This window comes from Pristiophorus japonicus, unplaced genomic scaffold (genome assembly GCF_044704955.1).
Source record: "Pristiophorus japonicus isolate sPriJap1 unplaced genomic scaffold, sPriJap1.hap1 HAP1_SCAFFOLD_325, whole genome shotgun sequence".
In the NCBI taxonomy this organism is placed as follows: Eukaryota; Metazoa; Chordata; class Chondrichthyes; family Pristiophoridae; genus Pristiophorus; species Pristiophorus japonicus.
The window spans coordinates 310,223-329,879 of NW_027253052.1; the positions used below are offsets into that span (position 1 = coordinate 310,223).

At 47.8% G+C, this 19,657-nt stretch overlaps 2 protein-coding genes across 2 annotated transcripts in view; one reads left to right on the plus strand and one right to left on the minus strand.

Annotated features, from left to right (window-relative positions):
• LOC139249565 (zinc finger protein 462-like) overlaps positions 1-975 on the plus strand; it is a 302,212-nt gene extending 301,237 nt beyond the window's left edge. Inside the window, exon 7 of the mRNA XM_070872509.1 lies at positions 818-975. The gene's annotated coding sequence lies outside the window, so the exon portion shown is untranslated. The remainder of the gene's footprint in view (positions 1-817) is intronic.
• Positions 1-19,657, minus strand: part of LOC139249566 (uncharacterized) — a 211,307-nt gene that overhangs the window by 2,145 nt on the left and 189,505 nt on the right. The gene's annotated exons all lie outside the window — the stretch shown is intronic.

A 19,657-nucleotide genomic window follows, 5' to 3' on the forward strand; every position in this document is an offset into this window, starting at 1 on the left:
TCTGTGTCCTTCTTTACTCAAGAATAGTGCATGGAATGGAAATGGAAAAGATGAAATGGACAGCAAAGTATCTCCCCAGACCCAAGATTAAACTTTACAAATTCTCCACATAACATACAACAGAATTACTTAGAGCTGATTGGGAGTGATTAATGAGGCTGTTCTCATTGGATGAGAGATTTAATAAAGGTGTTTAAAAATATGAAGGGATGGTACAGAGTATATATGAACAAAACATTCCCAGTAATTGAGAAATCCAAAACAAGAGGACATAGATATAAGATTAAATGTAAGAGATTTCGAACAGAGAGCAGGAGAAATGTTTTTAAAAAGAGGGTTGTGAGCATGGGGAATGCATTACCAAAGTTTGTGATTGAAGCCGAGACCATGACTCAGAATATTGTCGTAGCTGCAGCCTTCTGCCGGCGAAAAGTTGCCAGAAGTGTGGCGGAAATCACGTTCACACAAAACAAGGACATTTCAGGACTACATTAATTTTTCAGAAAAGGTTAGATAACAATAACAGCATGGCTCACTCGGCAACTAAAGTTCCTCGTCTTAATAGACATTGAAATCCCACTGATCTGAAGAACGTCCCGTTTATATTTATATGGTCATGGGTAATCCTATAAAGTTTAGCAATCATTGCAGAGAGGAGCAGGGTCATCCTGAACCCAAGCACTAGAAAGGATAACATCCCATTCTCCAATGTAGAGATTCAAAGTACTCAATCATTAGTATCCACATGCCACAGCTTATTAATTGACAATTATTGTATTTTGGTGCCACTCAGTGCTTTGTACCATTGATTTTACAGATTGTCAAGATAGCCAAACGGAAATAAAAGAAACAGACACAGTGGAGTCACAGCCACGGAAAGTAATAACTCCTGTTCTAAATGCATCCAAGAAGGAAAAAAATTTCAAAAAGTTGATTCCAGCACAAGATGGTCAAGAGATCATAACACAAGATAAGAACAATGTTGGAATGTTCAGCTGTCTGATGCATTGTATGAGAAGTGTAACTTTCCATAAATAGACATTCAAGTTTGGATTAATCATTAGCACATAGTTTACATGCTCAGGACTGTCTGGAAAATAAATGTATGGACATTTAAAGTAGAGAAAAGGCTGTGTTGTCCTGTATGCTCTTGCTATAATGGAACAAGAATAGATGATGATCCAGATATCAAAGTTAATTTATCTCCTGTAGGCTGCTTAAATGCTAAGTGATGTCAAACAGTAAAAATCCCCAGAAAATCCTAGTTTGCAAGTTCCTATACAACAATTATTGAAAACAGTCATTGCTGTGAAGAAAAAATGAAAGTTAAGGCTTGGGTTGTGATGAATTAAACTTTTAAACTATGCTGTATAAAAAAACAACAACATAACTGGCTGTAAACAAGTTAAAATCTCCATCTATGTGGCTGGATATTATGCAAAGAAAATTTGAAAATGATGGGGTAATTTTAACATCCAAAAACAGGTGGGTTTGGGTCGGGTGGGATATTAAACCTGAGGACTGCTGCATGGAGTACGTAAGTGCCTTTCCTGCACTGTTTGTGGACCAGGAGGAGCAAGAGTGCTTCTCCCCTGGCCGCCCAAGCAAACCTGTTCCCCACTCCACGCAATCGCCACCACCTCCCTCAGCGATTGGAGCAGAGACATCTCAGTCAAACGATGGATGAGGGACCAGGCAAGGTGTTGTGCTCTTTACTTCAACCAATTTGAGCCCCATTTTGCCATTTACTAGAAGCAGCTACTAACATCTCCTGGAGAGTTTTGGGGGAGGTGATGGTTTCCTTCTTATAAGGGATTGAGAGTGTTCCTCCTAGGTACTCTCCCCTTCCTCATTTCCACAGGAGGATCTCAATTGATGCAGCAGGGTATGAGTTAAGAATCTGAGGATTCAACTCACAGCCGCACATTTGGCACCTCCTGGCTGGACGCACTGCCATCCTGTTTGAGACCCACCTCCTTCCAGACCTGTACTGCTGGCCAGCTCACCTTAGGAGCCAGACCAGTGAGCTGCAGCAAGATGCCCGTTTGGCACTTGCCGTTTGCCGGCGGCGTTTAAATGAGGCCTAAAACTGAATATGGCTTAGCATCATGTCAATTGCAGATAAGGTCACCTCTGACCTCTTCCTCATGTCGCTCTCCACCCACATCACCCTTCCACCCCCGCCCAACCCTACCTCTTTCTGTGTCCACCCCTGGAAAAACCTCTCTCCCGACTCTTTTCCACTTTTGCACTTATGAACTCTCAACTGTCCAGCCTTTGACAGTCCATTCACCATGTCATTTCTGCAGCTACCGATTTGCTCAATCACACCCTCACCACCATCTTTGATGCCCTAGTCCCTATTAAAACAATTACTCTCTCTCACCATGGCCACTCGCCCTGGTACAGCTCTGATCTTTGCTCCCTTACGTCCAAATGACGCAGACTTGAACGGATATGGCGAACTGGTTTAGCCATTCACCGCCAGATCTGGCTGGACCACATAAAGCATTATCGGGTCCTGCTCTCGGCTGCCAAAACTGCTCACCATTCCAGAATCATTCTGGAATGCAGAGTTAAACCCCGGCTTCTATTCTCCACTGCTAACCATTCTAATCTTACAGTGATGTCAAAAGTGGGATTCACAGAGTTAGGAGTGTAAGGTTCGGGTTAGTGGTGGACCGGCGCCACTTAATCGCTTTACTCCCTGAAAGAAGGGAGTGGGTGGGAGTGTGTCAGATAGGTGAAGCCTAACACGAAATGGATTATCCAGAAAAAGGCACGAACGGTCTAAACGAGCAGGAGAGAGTTTTGGAGATATCTAGGGGAAGAGATCTAAGCTGCCTGTTAACCCACCTGAGAAGTCAGTAAAGGAAGGGAAAAAAATGGGAATTAGAGAATAAGTTGCTGAGACGACAATTTTTTAAAAAGAAAATGGAACCGGCACGGAAGTTTTAGCTTTTGTGCCAAGAGAAATAAAACACAGGATTTACTGAGTGAAAGGATGTAGTTGAGTAGTTTTATGTAGTTTGTGTTAAAGTGTGGCAGTTTCCCTGATTGTTTTATCTATGATTTATGGGGCTAGAAATGCACAACAGTTTGTTTTACAAAAGTTAAGCTTCGGCTTTGAAATGACAGTTGCCAGTATTTTGTTTTAATTGGATTATATTTTTTTTAATTGCTGTTGTCTTATATAGTTTAAATTAAAATGCGTGGTCTCATTTTAAATCAATTTCAACGTGTAAAAAGCACTGTCTTCTTAAATGTAATGTCCCTTTTTAAAAAAAAGTCTGTAGGATTGTAAGCTGAGGGAAGCTCCGCTCTCTTTTCCTTTTGTATAGAATGAATGATGTTTGTTAAAATGTGAAAACTAATTATATTCAGTAATTTTACAGTCAGTTGGAAAGGCATCTGAAGAAGGAACAATATGAAATATGACATAACTTAGTGTATTTTTGTTTTATTTTATCTGCTTTGTTACACTGATACAATTCTTCTGAATTAACTTGGAATTATTGAGGTTAACTATTAAATTATAAAAACCTGACTTAAATTGTGAGTGTTTTAAATTATGAGTGTATTTCTATTTCCTCACAAGACATTCTCATATTTTAAAAAAATGATTGCCAACATTTGAATTGGAAGTTTATAAACAATTGGAGTTTAATCTAAAATGCTGTCTTCCCAATGAGAAAGTTTTATTTAAAGCTAATAATAACAGCTTTAATAAGGATTTTTAATTCCTAAGCAAGTTTTGAGGGTGCAGAGACTTGGGGGAAAAGTTTCTATCGGAAAAGGTTTTTTAAAAAAAATGTAAAGTGACGCAATTGCATACATCTGACAATATTTACTCTGCCTTCTTACAAATCTGCAAAGGAGTTAACCCTTTCCACTGACAGCTGTTTTTTTTGATTCACCAAACAACTGAATGAAATTTTACAAATATTCAACATTACTAATTTAACTTTCTTAATTTTAAGTGAATGTTTCCCAAGTGCCTGAAGGAAAATAAAATGTAATGGGTTATAAAGATTTAAAAACAATGTGTTAATAACTTGGACCGAATAGTAATGTTTGATCTATGTTTTCTATCTTTAATATTGTACTGGACAGTAAAGCTCCTCCAGGTATGATGAATGAGGTATGGATGGTAATTGTGATGTATAAAATGGAGAGAGGAAGTGAATAAGGGTATTCAATAGAAACAAGAGAATTGAATTTTCCTAACATTCAATTGAAAGTCAGGAAAGTGCAGTTATGAATAGTAAATTGATAGCATTCTCTTGGAGACATTTGTGTCCTTGCCTATAATGAACTTTATAAGAAAACTGAATTTGATGGTCTGGCCACTACCCGAGGTATTGGGGCCATGCAGTGGGAGATGAGCAAAGATCTCCAGATGACTACAAACTTTTGATAAGATCACCTGAAAGCCCAAGAATGACTTGTATTTGATGGAACGTGTGACATGAGATACCAGCATAAGTGTGCAAATGAATTTGTACTGAAGAATGGTCTCAGACATGCTCAGTTACTTGACAACAGCAAGACATGAAATGGGTAATGTGACTCAGAAGAGTGAGACAACTTTTAAACCATTGTCACATGCTCCATCAGGAAACAATCTAATTAATTAAACAATCAGGATAGAATTAAACACACTGGTACCTGTTAAAGGGATTGAAATTGAAGTTGAAGTGGGGAGTTAAATGGAATTTGGATTGGCACAATTGAAGGCGAAATAGCAATAAATTTAACAAGAATTATCTACAAGATGGATATGAGTAAAAGTGAGATCTGGAAAATCTTAATCCATGACTTGTTGATACTTATCTTAACCACATGTAACTTATGATTATGCTTTAAACTGTAGCTCTTTAACGTCTTCACCGTCAGGTAAAACCCACTGGGAGCAGAATTCTGGGCCACAGGAAGCCGGGCAGTTAAGTTTTAAATGTATTTTTCAGTTTTTTTCGAGGGCAGGAGGCACAGGAGTGCTCTTCTAGGGCCCCACGTCTCTGGCCTTGGGCATCCCTTGCTGCCAAGTTACCCCAGATCACGGCAAGATCCATCCTTTCCAACCTTCGCCCCTCTCCCCAGTGCAGAGAGCAAAATTCAGCATAAACCCCCCCTGTGTTTGGGCTCATTCGAAAGGAAATTTAATTTGGGACTATCTACCGAAAAGTTTGGAACTCTAAAGTGCTTATGGAAGAAACTACGAACTTTAATAGAATTATGAACTTTTACAAGACAAATTCAAGCCTGTGGGCACACCTAGGGAACAAAAGAAGCCCACTTGATTATTGGAACTGTCTGGGTGTGGGGACTGAGTTAACCTGTCTGGAAGAATGAGCATTTGGAAATCTTCCTCCACAAGAGACATTGCCATCACAGTATCACCCAGCGATAGCTCCCCACCAACATGGGTCTGGACAAACCATTTCAGTATATACATTACAAAGAGGCCCAATCCAGCCTGCATGCGAAAGACTAAGCACAAAAGGACATTGCAATTACCAAACTAATATTTCCATCAGGAAACAGTTTTCGAACATCAACCCACCCAGGACATATCAACTTTAACGAGCCCGACAAAATATTACAAAGAAGAACCAAGCCCGCCAAAATTATACAAAGGATTGTGAACAGATTGGGCGGCAAAATTAGAACACTGAAATCGTATAACTGGCCACTGTTTTCAAGAGAGAGGAGAGAGAGAGAGAGCATAAGAGGGGAGAGAGGTGGTTGCTACTGCCTCATCAAGACAAGGAGAGAAACCAACGTGACAGTTGTAAAACTAACTTCTCCAGCCTCGAAGTCTTGAAGTCCTGAAGGAAGGACTACCATCTACCATTAACTATCAAAAGAATTGGTAAGCCAAGTCCCTGCCTGCCCTGGAGTCTAACCAAGCTAGAATTAGGTATTGGGAAGTGGGAGGTACAATTTTACTGCAACCCCCTTTGAATGTGTAGTGTATGGTACTTTATTAGAGTGATTTTAAGTTTGACTTTGTGCCTTTCCTTGTACTGTTCTTTATTAGAGTGATTTTAAGTTTGACCTTGTACCTTTCCTTGTCTTGTTCTTTATAAGTTTGGCCGTGTATTTTCTTACGAGAGTAATAAGCCTGTATTACTTTGACTGTAATAAAAACCAAAGTTCTTTGCATCAAACCAGCGTCTTCTGCACTTTTGTCACAACCCCCAAATAAATCCAGAGTACAGAACCCAAGGGAGGGGTAGCTGGTGCAATGGTCAAGCATGTCATGGAGCAGGTGCAGGACATTCTGATAAGAGAGGGTGAACAGCCAGTTATCGTGGTGCACATTGGTACCAACGATATAGGTAAAAAAAGGAATGAGGAGCTATGAGACGAATTTAAGGAGCTAGGAGCTAAATTAAAATGTAGGACCTCAAAAGTAGTAATCTCGGGATTGCTACCAGTGCCACGTGCTAGTCAGAATAGGAATCGCAGGATAGCTCAGATGAATACGTGGCTTGAGCAGTGGTGCAGCAGGGAGGGATTCAAATTCCTGGGGCATTGGAACCAATTCTGGGGGAGATGGGACCAGTACAAACCAGACGGTCTGCACCGAGGCAGGACCGGAACCAATGTCCCAGGAGGAGTGTTTGCTAGTGCTGTTGGGGAGGAGTTAAACTAACATGGCAGGGGGATGGGAACCAATGCAGGGGGACAGAGGGAAACAAAAAGGAGACAAAAGCAAAAGACAGAAAGGAGATGAGTAAGAGTGGAGGGCAGAGAAACCCAAGGCAAAAAACAAAAAGGACCACTGTACAGCAAAATTCTAAAGGGTCAAAGTGTAATAAAAAGGCAAGCATGAAAGCTCGGTGCCTCAATTCAAGGAGTATTCGGAACACAGGAGAGGGCTCTGAGCTAGTTAGAATGGGTGAGAGCTCAGATGAACAGGATCCCAAGAAAGAATGCAAAAGGCAGGAGGCAACAGAGCAGAGTAGCACTGGTGTAAGTGTAAACCACAAGGTGATAGGAAGGGACAAAATGTATGAATATAAAGGGGCTGCAGGAGGGGTCAAAACGACCTAAACGCACGCAGCATTCGAAATAAACTGAATGAGTTGATGGCACAAATCATTACAAATGGGTATGATTTGGTGGCCATTACAGAAACGTGGTTGCAGGGTGGCCAAGACTGGGAATTAAACATACAGGGGTATCTGACAATTCGGAAAGATAGACAAGAAGGGAAAGGAGGTGGGGTAGCTCTGTTAATAAAGGATGATATCAGGGCAGTTGTGAGAGACGATATTGGCTCGAATGAACAAAATGTTGAATCATTGTGGGTGGAGATTAGAGATAGTAAGGGGAAAAAGTCACTGGTGGGCATAGTTTATAGGCCCCCAAATAATAACTTCACAGTGGGGCAGGCAATAATCAAGGGAATAAAGGAGACATGTGAAAAAGGAACGGCAGTAATCATGGGGGATTTTAACCTACATATCGATTGGTCAAATCAAATCGCATGGGGTAGCCTGGAGGAGGAATTCATAGAATGCATACGGGATTGTTTCTTAGAACAGTATGTTACAGAACCTACAAGGGAGCAAGCGATCTTAGATCTGGTCCTGTGTAATGAAACAGGAATAATAAATGATCTCCTAGTAAAAGATCCTCTCGGAATGAGTGATCACAGTGTGGTTGAATTTGTAATACGGATTGAGGGTGAGGAAGTAGTGTCTCAAACGAGCATACTATGCTTAAACAAAGGGGACTACAGTGGGATGAGGGCAGAGTTGGCTAAAGTAGACTGGAAACACAGACTAAACGGTGGCACAATTGAGGAACAGTGGAGGACTTTTAAGGAGCTCTTTCATAGTGCGCAACAAAAATATATTCCAGTGAAAAAGGGCGGTAAGAGAAGGGATAACCAGCCGTGGATAACCAAGGAAATAAAGGAGAGTATCAAATTAAAAACCAATGCGTATAAGGTGGCCAAGGTTAGTGGGAAACTAGAAGATTGGGAAAAGTTTAAACGACAGCAAAGAATGACCAAGAAAGCAATAAAGAAAGGAAAGATAGATTACGAAAGTAAACTTGCGCAAAACATAAAAACAGATAGTAAAAGCTTTTACAGATATATAAAACGGAAAAGAGTGACTAAAGTAACTGTTGGTCCCTTAGAAGATGAGAAGGGGGATTTAATAATGGGAAATGTGGAAATGGCTGAGACCTTAAACAATTATTTTGCTTTGGTCGTCACAGTGGAAGACACAAAAACCATGCCAAAAATTGCTGGTCACAGGACTGTGGGAAGGCAGGACCTTGAGATAATCACTATCACTAGGGGTGTAGTGCTGGACAGGCTAATGGGACTCAAGGTAGACAAGTCTCCTGGTCCTGATGAAATGCACCCAGGGTATTAAAAGAGAAGGCGGAAGTTATAGTAGATGCATTCGTCATAATCTACCAAAATTCTCTGGACTCTGGGGAGGTACCAGCGGATTGGAAAGCAGCTAATGTAATGCTTCTGTTTAAAAAAGGGGGCAGACAAAAGGCAGGTAAATATAGGCGGGTTAGTTTAACATCTGTAGTGGGGAAAATGCTTGAAGCTATCATTAAGGAAGAAATAGCGGGACATCTAGATAGGAATAGTGCAATCAAGCAGACGCAACATGGCTTCATGATGGGGAAATCATGTTTAAATAATGTACTAGAATTCTTTGAGGATATAACGAACATGGTGGATAGAGGTGTACCGATGGATGTGGTGTATTTAGATTTCCAAAAGGCATTCGATAAGGTGCCACACAAAAGGTTACTGCAGAAGATAAAGGTACGCGGAGTCAGAGGAAATGTATTAGCATGGATAGAGAATTGGCTGGCTAACAGAAAGCAGAGAGTCGGGATAAATGGGTCCTTTTCGGGTTGGAAATCGGTGGTTAGTGGTGTGCCACAGGGATCGGTGCTGGGACCACAACTGTTTACAATATACATAGATGACCTGGAAGAGGGGACAGAGTGTAGTGTAACAAAATTTGCAGATGACACAAAGATTAGTGGGAAAGCGGGTTGTGTAGAGGACTCAGAGAGGCTGCAAAGAGATTTAGATAGGTTAAGCGAATGGGCGAAGGTTTGGCAGGTGGAATACAATGTCGGAAAATGTGAGGTCATCCACCTTGGAAAAAAAAACATAAAAGGGAATATTATTTGAATGGGGAGAAATTACAACATGCTGCGGTGCAGAGGGACCTGGGGGTCCTTGTGCATGAATCCCAAAAAGTTAGTTTGCAGGTGCAGCAGGTAATCAGGAAGGCAAATGGAATGTTGGCCTTCATTGCGAGAGGGATGGAGTACAAAAGCGGGGAGGTCCTGCTGCAACTGTACAGGGTATTGGTGAGGCCGCACCTGGAATACTGCATGCAGTTTTGGTCACCTTACTTAAGGAAGGATATACTAGCTTTGGAGGGGGTACAGAGACGATTCACTAGGCTGATTCCGGAGATGAGGGGGTTACCTTATGATGATAGATTGAGTAGACTGGGTCTTTACTCGTTGGAGTTCAGAAAGATGAGGGGTGATCTTATCGAAACATTTAAAATAATGAAAGGGATCGACAAGATAGAGGCAGAGAGGTTGTTTCCACTGGTCGGGGAGACTAGAACTAGGGGGCACAGCCTCAAAACACGGGGGAGCCAATTTAAAACCGAGTTGAGAAGAAATTTCTTCTCCCAGAGGGTTGTGAATCTGTGGAATTCTCTGCCCAAGGAAGCAGTTGAGGCTAGCTCATTGAATGTATTCAAATCACAGGTAGATAGATTTTTAACTAATAAGGGAATTAAGGGTTACGGGGAGCGGGCGGGTAAGTGGAGCTGAGTCCACGGCCAGATCAGCCATGATCTTGTTGAATGGCGGAGCAGGCTCGAGGGGCTAGATGGCCTACTCCTGTTCCTAATTCTTATGTTCTTATCGTTCGAAACCACTCAAGTTGTTCAGAAGGGAACCTGAACCCCACATAGAGACCTACACCCCCCGCCCCCCCCCCCCACACCAGCTTTCTCCCCCATCCCCAGCCTTCTCCGACCCCCCGCCCCAGCCTTCTCCCACTCCCCAGCCAACTCCGCGCACACCCTCGCCAGCCTTCTCCATCCCCCCCCTCCCCAGCCTACTCCCCTCCCCTCCCCTCCAGCCATCACCGCTCCCCAAAACCTCTGTGCCCCCCACTCCTCAGCCTTCTCCCTCTCTCCGCAGCCTTCTCTCGCCCATCCCTAGCTTTCTCCCCCCCCACCCCCACCCTTCCCTAGCCTTCTCCAACCCCCCCCCGCACTCCCAAGCATTCTCTGCCCCCCACCTCAGCCTTTTCCCCTCCGTACCCAGCCTTCTCTCTCCCACTCCCCAGCCTTCTGCCCACCCCCCCCACCAGCCTTCCCCCCTCCCCCCATCCCCACTTTCTCCCCCCCCCCGGCCTTCTCCCCCCCTTCTCAACTCCCCGGCCTTCTCACCCCCCCCACCTCCCCAGCCTTCTCCCCGCCACCTCCCCAGCATTCTCCCCCCTCCCCAGCCTTTTGCCCCCCACCTCCCCAGCCTTCTCCCCGCCACCTCCCCAGCCTTCTCCCCCTCCCCAGCCTTCTCTCCCCCACCCCCCCAGCCTTCTCCCCGCACTTCCCCAGCCTTCTCCCCCCACTTCCCCAGCTTTCTCCCCCTCCCCAGCCTTCTCCCCCCCACTCCCCCAGCCTTCTCCCCCCCACCTCCCCAGCCTTCTCCCCCCACTTCCCCAGCTTTCTCCCCCTCCCCAACCTTCTCCCCCCCTCTGTCTTCTTCCCCCCACCACCCCAGCCTTCTCCCCACCACCTCCTTCGCCTTCTCCCCACCCCCCCGTCCCCAGCCTTCTCCCCCTTCCCCAGCCTTCTCTGCCTGCCCCCGACTCGATCCTTCTCCAACACCTCTCCACTGCCGTCCAGCTGGGCGGGACTGCACTCACCTGGTTCCATTCATATCTATCTAATCGTAGTCAGAGAATCACCCACAATGGTTTCTCTTCCCGTGCCTACATCATCACCTCTGGTGTCGCCCAAGAATCTATCCTTGAACCCCTCCTATTTCTCATCCACACGTTGTCCCTTAGCAACATCTTCCAAAAATATAGCGTCAGTTTCCACATGAACGCTGATGACACCCAGCTCCACCTCACTACCACTTCTCTCGACCTCTCCACGGTCTCTAAATTATCAGACTGCTTGTCCGACATCCAGTTCTGGATGAGCAGAAATTTTCTCCAATCGAAGCCATTGTTTTCGGTCCCCACCACAAGCTCTGTTCCCTAGCCACTGACCCCATCGTTTTCCCCAACTTTTGTCTGCGGCTGAACTATACTGTTTGCAACCTTAATGTCATATTTGATCTTGAAATGAACTTTCGACCACTTATCCACAGTATAACTAAGACCGCCTATTTCCACCTCCGTAACATCGTCCGGCTCTACCTTTGCCTCAGCTCATCCTTTGCTGAAACCCTCATTCAAGCCTTTGTTACCTCTAGGCCTGACTATGCCAACTCACTCCTGGCTGGTCTCTCACACTCTACCCTACAAAAACTAGAGGTGATCCAAAATTTGGCTGCTCATGTCCTAACTCGCACTAAGTCTCGCTCACCCATCACCGCTATGCTCACTGACCTATATTGGCTCCCGGTTAAGCAACGCTTTGATTTCAAAATTCTCATCCTTGTTTTCAAATCCCTCCATGACTTCGCCCCTCCCTATCTCTGCAATCTCCTCCAGCTCCTTAACCCAATATATCTGCACTCCTCAATTCTGCCTTCTTGAGCATGACAGATTATAATCGCTCAACCATTGGCGGCTGTACCTTCTGTTGCCTAGGACCTAAACTCCGGAACTCCCTCCCTAAACATTTCCGCCTCGCTAACTCTCTGTCATGTATCTCACATTACTGTATATAACTGTATCTTACCATGCTATACATCACTGTAATTGGATATGACCTGTAACAATAAGCATACCTTACCACCGGGGGTGCACTTGCAGGAGACACTCCATACCTGTCCCACTGTGGTATATAAAGGAAGGTCTCAGGCAAGTGCAGCACTGGAGAGCTGGAATTAAAGGTGCAGGTCCTGAGTGACCTTGACTTCAGCATGTGTCTCGTGTAAGTCAGTACCTTATAGTCAGGACTCAACAGTGACGACGAGTTACGGGATCACAGAATCCACAGAATGGCTACCAACAGCTCAGATGAGAAATACAATACTGGAGACAATTGAGATGACTTTACAGAAAGGCTCCAGCAAAGCTTTGTGACCAAAGACTGGCTGGGCGAAGATAAGGCAGATAAGAGAAGAGGCCATCTCTTGATCAGCTGTGGCTCGAAAACATACGTTTTAATGAAAGACCTGCTGGCACCCGAGAAACCAGCAAGCAAATCGTTTGAGGAGTTGAGCACACTGGTGAGAGACCACCTGAAGCTAGCGAGCAGCCGACATATGGCCAGACACAGGTCCTACAACTACAGACGCTGTGTGGGCCAAACCATACCTGACTTTGTGGCGGAACTTCGGAGGCTGGCAAGTTCATGTGAGTTCCCCAATGAACTAAGGAGAGAAGTACTGAGAGACTTTTTTTTGAAGGAATAGGCCACACAGGCATATTCCGAAAGCTTATAGAGACTAAGAACTTGACTCTAGGGGCAGCAGCACTGGTCGCACAGATTTTCTTGGCAGACGAAGAAGAAACGAGGCTGATCTATACTTCGTTACGACAACCAATGAGGCATCGGAACAAGGGGTTCACATTGTGAAACAAACCGCTACCGCCACACACAGACAAAGACAGGAAAGCAGGCCTTCAACAGCAGACAGTGGCGCCAGAAGCCATCAAAATCAAGGGCCACATGAACGGCCGATCACACCTCATCAACCCACAATGCGAGCAATCAACAACAGATTGAGAGAATCTCAAGGGAGATCAGCCAGACACAGCTCATCCTTTGGAAACAATAGAAACGGTCTGTGTTGGAGATGTGGGGGAAGGCACTCAACCAGGGTGTGTTGATTTCAGCATGCCGTTTGCAGAAACTGCAACTACACAGGGCATCTGGCACACATGTGCAGAAAAATAGCAGCTCGGCTGATATACGAATCGGAAGGGTCGGAAAGCGGACCAGAAGATGGTTGGAACAGTGCATGGGACATCGAGATACAGTAGGTTAACACAATCAATGTCCACTGTTCTTACACCAAGACGCCTCCAATTATGATGAGGGTTCTACTCAACGGGATACCTGTCAACATGGAACTGGACACGGGGGCCAGTCAATCCCTCATGAGCGTTCAACAATTTGAACAGCTGTGGCCGCACAAAAGCAACAGACCAAAACTCACAAAGATCGACACCAAACTAAGGACCTATACTAAAGAAATCATCCCAGTCCTTGGCAGCGCCATGCTCTCCGTCACACACAAAGGGATGGTGAACCGACTTTCCCTGTGGATTGTCCCCGGGAATCTCCCAGCCCTGTTGGGGAGAAGTTGGCTAGCAGAACTTAATTGGAAATGGGATGATGTTCACGCCATGTCGTCAGAGGAACGGACCTCCTGCTCAACAGTTCTAAGTCGTTTTGAACATCTCTTTCAGCCAGGTGTGGGCACCTTCAAAGGGGCTACATCACACAGAATGCCAGACCGGTCCATCACAAGGCTCGAGCTGTGCCTTATGTGATGAGGGAAAAGATTGAAAACGAACTGGACTGGCTTCTGCGGGAAGGCATAATTTCTCCCGTGGAATTCAGCGACTGGGCAAGCCCCATCGTCCCCATCATGAAGCCTGATGGATCCGTGCGAATCTGTGGGGATTACAAGTCTACCATAAACAGAGTCTCCCTACAGGACCAATACCTGCTGCACAGAGCAGAGGACCTATTTGCCACGTTGGCTGGAGGAAAACTTTTCTCGAAACTTGACCTCACATCTGCGTATATGGCGCAAGATCTGACCGAAGAGTCTAAGCTACTCACCACCATCAACACACATCGAGAACTTTTTGTGTAAAATCGATGCCCATTCGACATCAGGTCGGCAGCTGCTATATTCCAACGCAACATGGAGCGTCTGCTCAAGTCCATCCCGGGGACGGTTGTGTTTCAAGATGTCATACTCATCATTGGCAGGGACACCGATTCTCATCTCCGCAATCTTGAGGAAGTACTAAGTCGATTGGGTTGGGTAGGCCTAAGAGTTAAGAAATCCAAGTGTCTGTTTCTCACGGCTGAGATTGAATTTTTGGGCAGAAGGATTGTCGCTGATGGAATCCGCCCAACCGAATCCAAAACTGAAGCGATTCGCCTGGCACCCAGGCCCCGGAATGTCTCGGAACTGCACGCCTTTCTCGGGCTACTCAATTACTTTGGGAACTTTATGCAGAACTTGAGCATGCTGCTGGAGTCTTTCCACATGCTACTCAGAAAGGGGTGCGATTGGTTTTGGGGGGACGCCCAAGAACGCGCCTTCAATAAGGCACGCAACCTTCTATGTTCCAACAGTGTTTTAGCCTTTTTTGATCCAGGTAAAAAGTTAGTCCTTACGTGTGATGCATCAGCGTATGGGGTCGGGTGCATTTTACAGCATGTCAATGATGCGGGTAAATTGCAGCCCGTTGCTTATGCCTCCAGGTCATTTTCGCGGGCGGAGCGCGGGTACGGTATGGTTGAGAAGGAGGCGCTCGCGTGCATGTACGGTATCAAAAAGATGCACCAATACCTTTTCGGCGCCAAGTTTGCATTAGAAACCGACCACAAACCCCTCACGTCCCGACTATCCGAGTGCAATGCAATCAATGCCAACGCCTCGGCGCACATTCAGCGGTGGGTACTCATGCTGGCGGCTTACGATTACACGATAAGGCACAGACCAGGCACAGACAACTGTGCCGACGTGCTTAGCAGGCTACCCCTGGCGACCACAGAAGGGTCCGACGAACAGGACTGTGAGATAGTCATGGCAATCAATGCCTTCGAATCCACAGGTTTGCCCATGACTGCTCGCCAAATCAGAGCCTGGATGACCAGCGACTCCAAGTTATCTCTAGATCAAAGATGCGTTTTAACCGGTGACTGGGCAGAGGCTCGCGATGCCTGTCCCGAGGAGCTCAAACCCTTCCATAGGCGCATGCATGAACTCTCACTACAGGCAGACTGCCTGATGTGGGGCAGCCGAGTAGTTATGCCCTTACGAGGCAGGGAGGCGTTTTTCCGGGAGCTCCATCGCGAGCACCTGGGGATCGTCCTTATGAAGGCCACAGCCAGATCTCATGACTGGTGGCCTGGCAGTGACGCGGACTTGGAGCTCTGCGTCCATCGGTGCACCATTTGTGCCCAACTCAGTAATGCCCCCAGGGAGGCCCCCCTAAGCCCCTGGCCCTGGACCACCAAACCGTGGTCGCGGGTGCATGTAGACTATGCGGGCCCATTCATGGGCAAAATGTTCCTCGTTGTCGTTGATGCATTTTCAAAATGGATCGAGTGCACCATTTTAAACTCGAGCACCACCTCCACCACTGTGGAGCGCCTAAGAACCATGTTTGCAACACACGGAATTCCTGACATATTGGTCAGTGATAATGGTCCGTGCTTCACCAGCGCAGAATTTCACGATTTTATAGTTGACCATGGTATAAATCGCATTAAGACGGCACCTTTCAAGCCGGCCTCCAATGGCCAGGCGGAGCGAGCAGTGCAGATCATTAAACAAGGCATGCTCGGAATCCAAGGTCCCACGCTGCAGAGCTGCCTGTCGCGACTGCTGCTGGCATACAGATCTCGTCGGCATTCGTTGACTGGGGTTCCCCCCGGGCAACTATTGATGAAACGAACCTCAAAGACCAGGCTCTCGTTAATCCTCCCAGACATGCATGAAATTGTTGAGGCTAAGCGTCAAAAGCTAACTGAGTACCATGACCGAAATTCGAGGGGGAGGTGGAATGAGATAGGGGACAAAGTGTTTGTGCTAAACTATGGCTGGGGTCCCAAATGGCTTGCAGGGACAGTAATCGACAAAGAGGGAAACAGGCTACTGATTGTACAAATGGACAATGGCCAAACCTGCCGGAGGCATGTAGACCAAGATTACGGCAAGGTCCACCCACTCCAACCTTCTCCCCTTTCCCCAGCTTTCTCCCCACTTCCCAGCCTTCTCCTACGCCCCTCCACCCCGCAGCATTCACCGCCCCCCCAAAACTTCCCCGCACCCCGCTACTCAGCCTTCTCCCCCGTTCCGCAGCCTTCTCCCGCCCCTCCCCAGCTTTCTCGCCCCCACTCCCAAATGTTCTTTCCCCGCTCCGCGCCTCCCACATCAGCCTTCTCCACTCCATACCCAGCCTTCTCTCACCCCTCCCCTGCCTTTTCCCCGTTTCTCCCGTCCCCAGCCTACTCTTCTCCCCGCCTCCCCTGCCTTCTCCATCCCTCCGCCGCCAGCATTCTCCTCCGTCCACAGCCCCCCCGCCAGCCTATTCCACCCCCTGCAGCCTTCTCCCTCCTTCCCAGCATTCTCTGCCCTCCTCCCCAGCCTTCTCTGCCCTCCCCGCCAGCCTTCCTGCCACTCTCCTCCCAGCATTCTCTGCTCTCCCCTCCCAGCCTTCTCCTCCCCTCCTCTCTCAGCCTTCTCTCCACATCACCCTTCCAGCCTACTCTCCCCCTCCCAGCTTTCACCCCCCCCTCCCCTCCCCAGCCTTCTCCCCACCACCCCGCAGACTCCACTCTGCCCCCTCCACAGCCTTCTTCACTCCCCACCTCCCCGGCATTTCCCCCCTGTCCCTCCACCCCCAGCATTCGTCAACTCCCCCTCCCCAGCCTTCACCCCACACTCCCCAGCCTTCCCCCACCCCCAAGCCTCCTCCCCCCTCGTCCCCAGCCTCCTCTTCGCCCCCTCCACAGCCTCCTCCCTGCCCCCTCCCGAGCATCCTCTCCCACTGCAAGGCTTCTCTCCCACCCCCAGGTTCCTCTCTGTCTTCTCCCCTGCCTTCTCTCCGCTCCCCTCCCCAGCCACCTACCCCCCGCCCCCAGCCTCCTCTCCGTCCCTGCCCCAGCCACCTCCCACCCCCACAGCCTCCTCTCCGCTCCATCCACAGCCACCCCAGGCTCCTCTCCGCACCCCCTCACAGCCTCCTCGCCGCACCCTCCCCAGCCTCCTCTCCCAATCCAAGGCTCCTCTCCCACTCCAAGGCTCCTCTCCCACTCCAAGGCTCCTCTTCCAGTCGCAGGCTCCTCCCCGTCCCCCCCCAACCTCCTCACACACCCCCAGCCTCCCCTCCACTCCCCTCCCCAGGCTCCTCCACCTCCCCCCCTCCACCAGCCTCCTCTTTGTCCCTGTCATGTATGTAACCTTCATGTAACTGTGACCTTCATAACAACACTGCATACTGTATACACCTAAGAAATGCACACCTTGACCACGGGGGGGGTGAACTTGTGGGAGACACTCCTCACCTGGTCATCCAGGTATATAAAGGGAGGTCCCACGCAGGGTCATCACTTCTTGGTCCTGTGAATAAAGGTTCAGGTCACACAGTGACCTTGTCTGCAGAATGTGCCTCGTGTGAATTACATTTGGCGACGAGAAACGGGAATCAACGACTCATGAGAATGGCCACCGGTAGCACAGAGGAACGGTACTGTGTTGGTGAGAACTGTGACGATTTCATTGCGAGGCTCCAGCAGAGCTTTGTCACGAAGGACTGGCTGGGAGACGCAGCGGCTGACAAGCGAAGGGCGCATCTACTGACCAGCTGTGGACCTAAGACGTACGTGCTGATGAAAGACCTGCTTGCTTTCGAGCAGTCAGTGGACAAAACCTTTGAAGAGCTCAGCAAACTGATCGGTGAGCACCTCAAACCGGCGAGCAGTATACACATGGCCCGACACCGATTCTATGCACACCGACGTTGGGAAGGACAGAGCATAACGGACTTCGTTGCGGACCTTCGGCGCTTGGCCAGCCTCTGTACGTTCTCAGACACCTGCAGCGGGGAGATCTTAAGGCATTTCTTTATTGAGGGCATTGGTCATGCCGGGATTTTCAGAAAGCTAATTGAGACCAAGGACTTGATCTTGGAAGCAGTGGTGTTGATGGCTCAGATCTTAATGTCGGGGGAGGTGGAAACCAAGATAATATACGTGCGCAACTCTGCTTCCAACGTGGCGATGGATCAGGAAGTTAACATTGGAAATGCGACTCAGAACCCCGCAGGCAGGCAAGGACAATTCGACACCACCCAGGCAGCAACAGACTCTAGAGTGGGTCCTCAACAGAGACAATGACAGGTTGAACGGACATTTACGCCATCACGGTGGACAATGCGTCCCGGGATGGGGCCATTGACACCCACTCAAGAGTAATCAAAGAGACAATCAGAGAAGAATGCCTGCTAACAGCCCTTTTGTTCACAATGATCTCAGCTCATGCTGGAGGTGCGGCGGCAGACATGCTGCAAAAACCTGTAGGTTTCAACAATTTATCTGTCGAAATTATAACTTCAGTGGACGTTTAGCTTGTGCAGGAAGCCCGCAGCAAGGCTAATTTACAAGGCAGATGAACCAGAAGAGGGGTCTGCAAGGCAGGTTGATGCTTGGGACAAAAAGCAATGGACGCTGAAGTTCAGCGGGTTCAGGTGGCAAACATCCACAGCTCATATACCAAAACGCCACCTATGATGATGAAAGTCCTATTAAACGGCATCCTGGTACACATGGAGCTGGGCACAGGGGCCAGCCAGTCACTTATGAGTGTCCAACAATTCGAGAAACTATGGCCACTCAGAGCTAGCAGACCCAAACTAGAACGCATTGACACACAATTACGGACGTACACCAAAGAGATCATCCCAGTGCTCGACAGTGCAATGTTGGTGGTCACACATGATGGATCAGAGAACCGGCTGCCATTCTGGATTGTCCCGGGAAATGGTCCCGCGCTTTTGGGGAGGAGCTGGCTAGCCGAGATGAACTGGAAATGGGGGGATGTGCACTCCATTTCATCTGTGGAGTGAAGTTCATGCTCACGGGTCCTACAGAAATTTGAGTCACTATTTCAACCTGGTGTCGGGACTTTCAAAGGTCCCAAATTGTGATAAGCATCACCCCGGACGCCAGACCAGTGCACCACAAAGCCAGAGCTGTGCCGTATGTGATGCGGGAGAAAATTGAGAGTGAGTTGAACAGGTTGCTAAGAGAGGGCATAATTTCGGCCATTGAATTCAGCGACTGGGCAAGCCCCATTGTCCCTGTCCTAAAAACGGAAGGCTCGGTCAGGATCTGTGGCGACTACAAGGTCACTATCAACCGAGTGTCACTACAAGACCAATACCCGCTTCCGAGAGCGGAGGATCTTTTTGCCACGCTGTCAGGCGGCAAGCTGCTCACCAAATTGGACCTCACTTCAGCCTACATGACCCAGGAACTGGCCGAAGAATCTACGTTACTGACCGCCATCACCACGCACAAGGGGCTGTTTGTCTACAAGAAGGTGTCCGTTTGGCATTCGATCAGCGGCCGCTATCTTTCAAAGGAACATGGAAAGCCTGCTCAAATCCATCCCTGGAATAATCTTATTTCAGGACAACATCCTTATCACGGGTCGAGACACCGAGGAACACCTCCACAACCTGGAGGAGGTGCTACGCCGA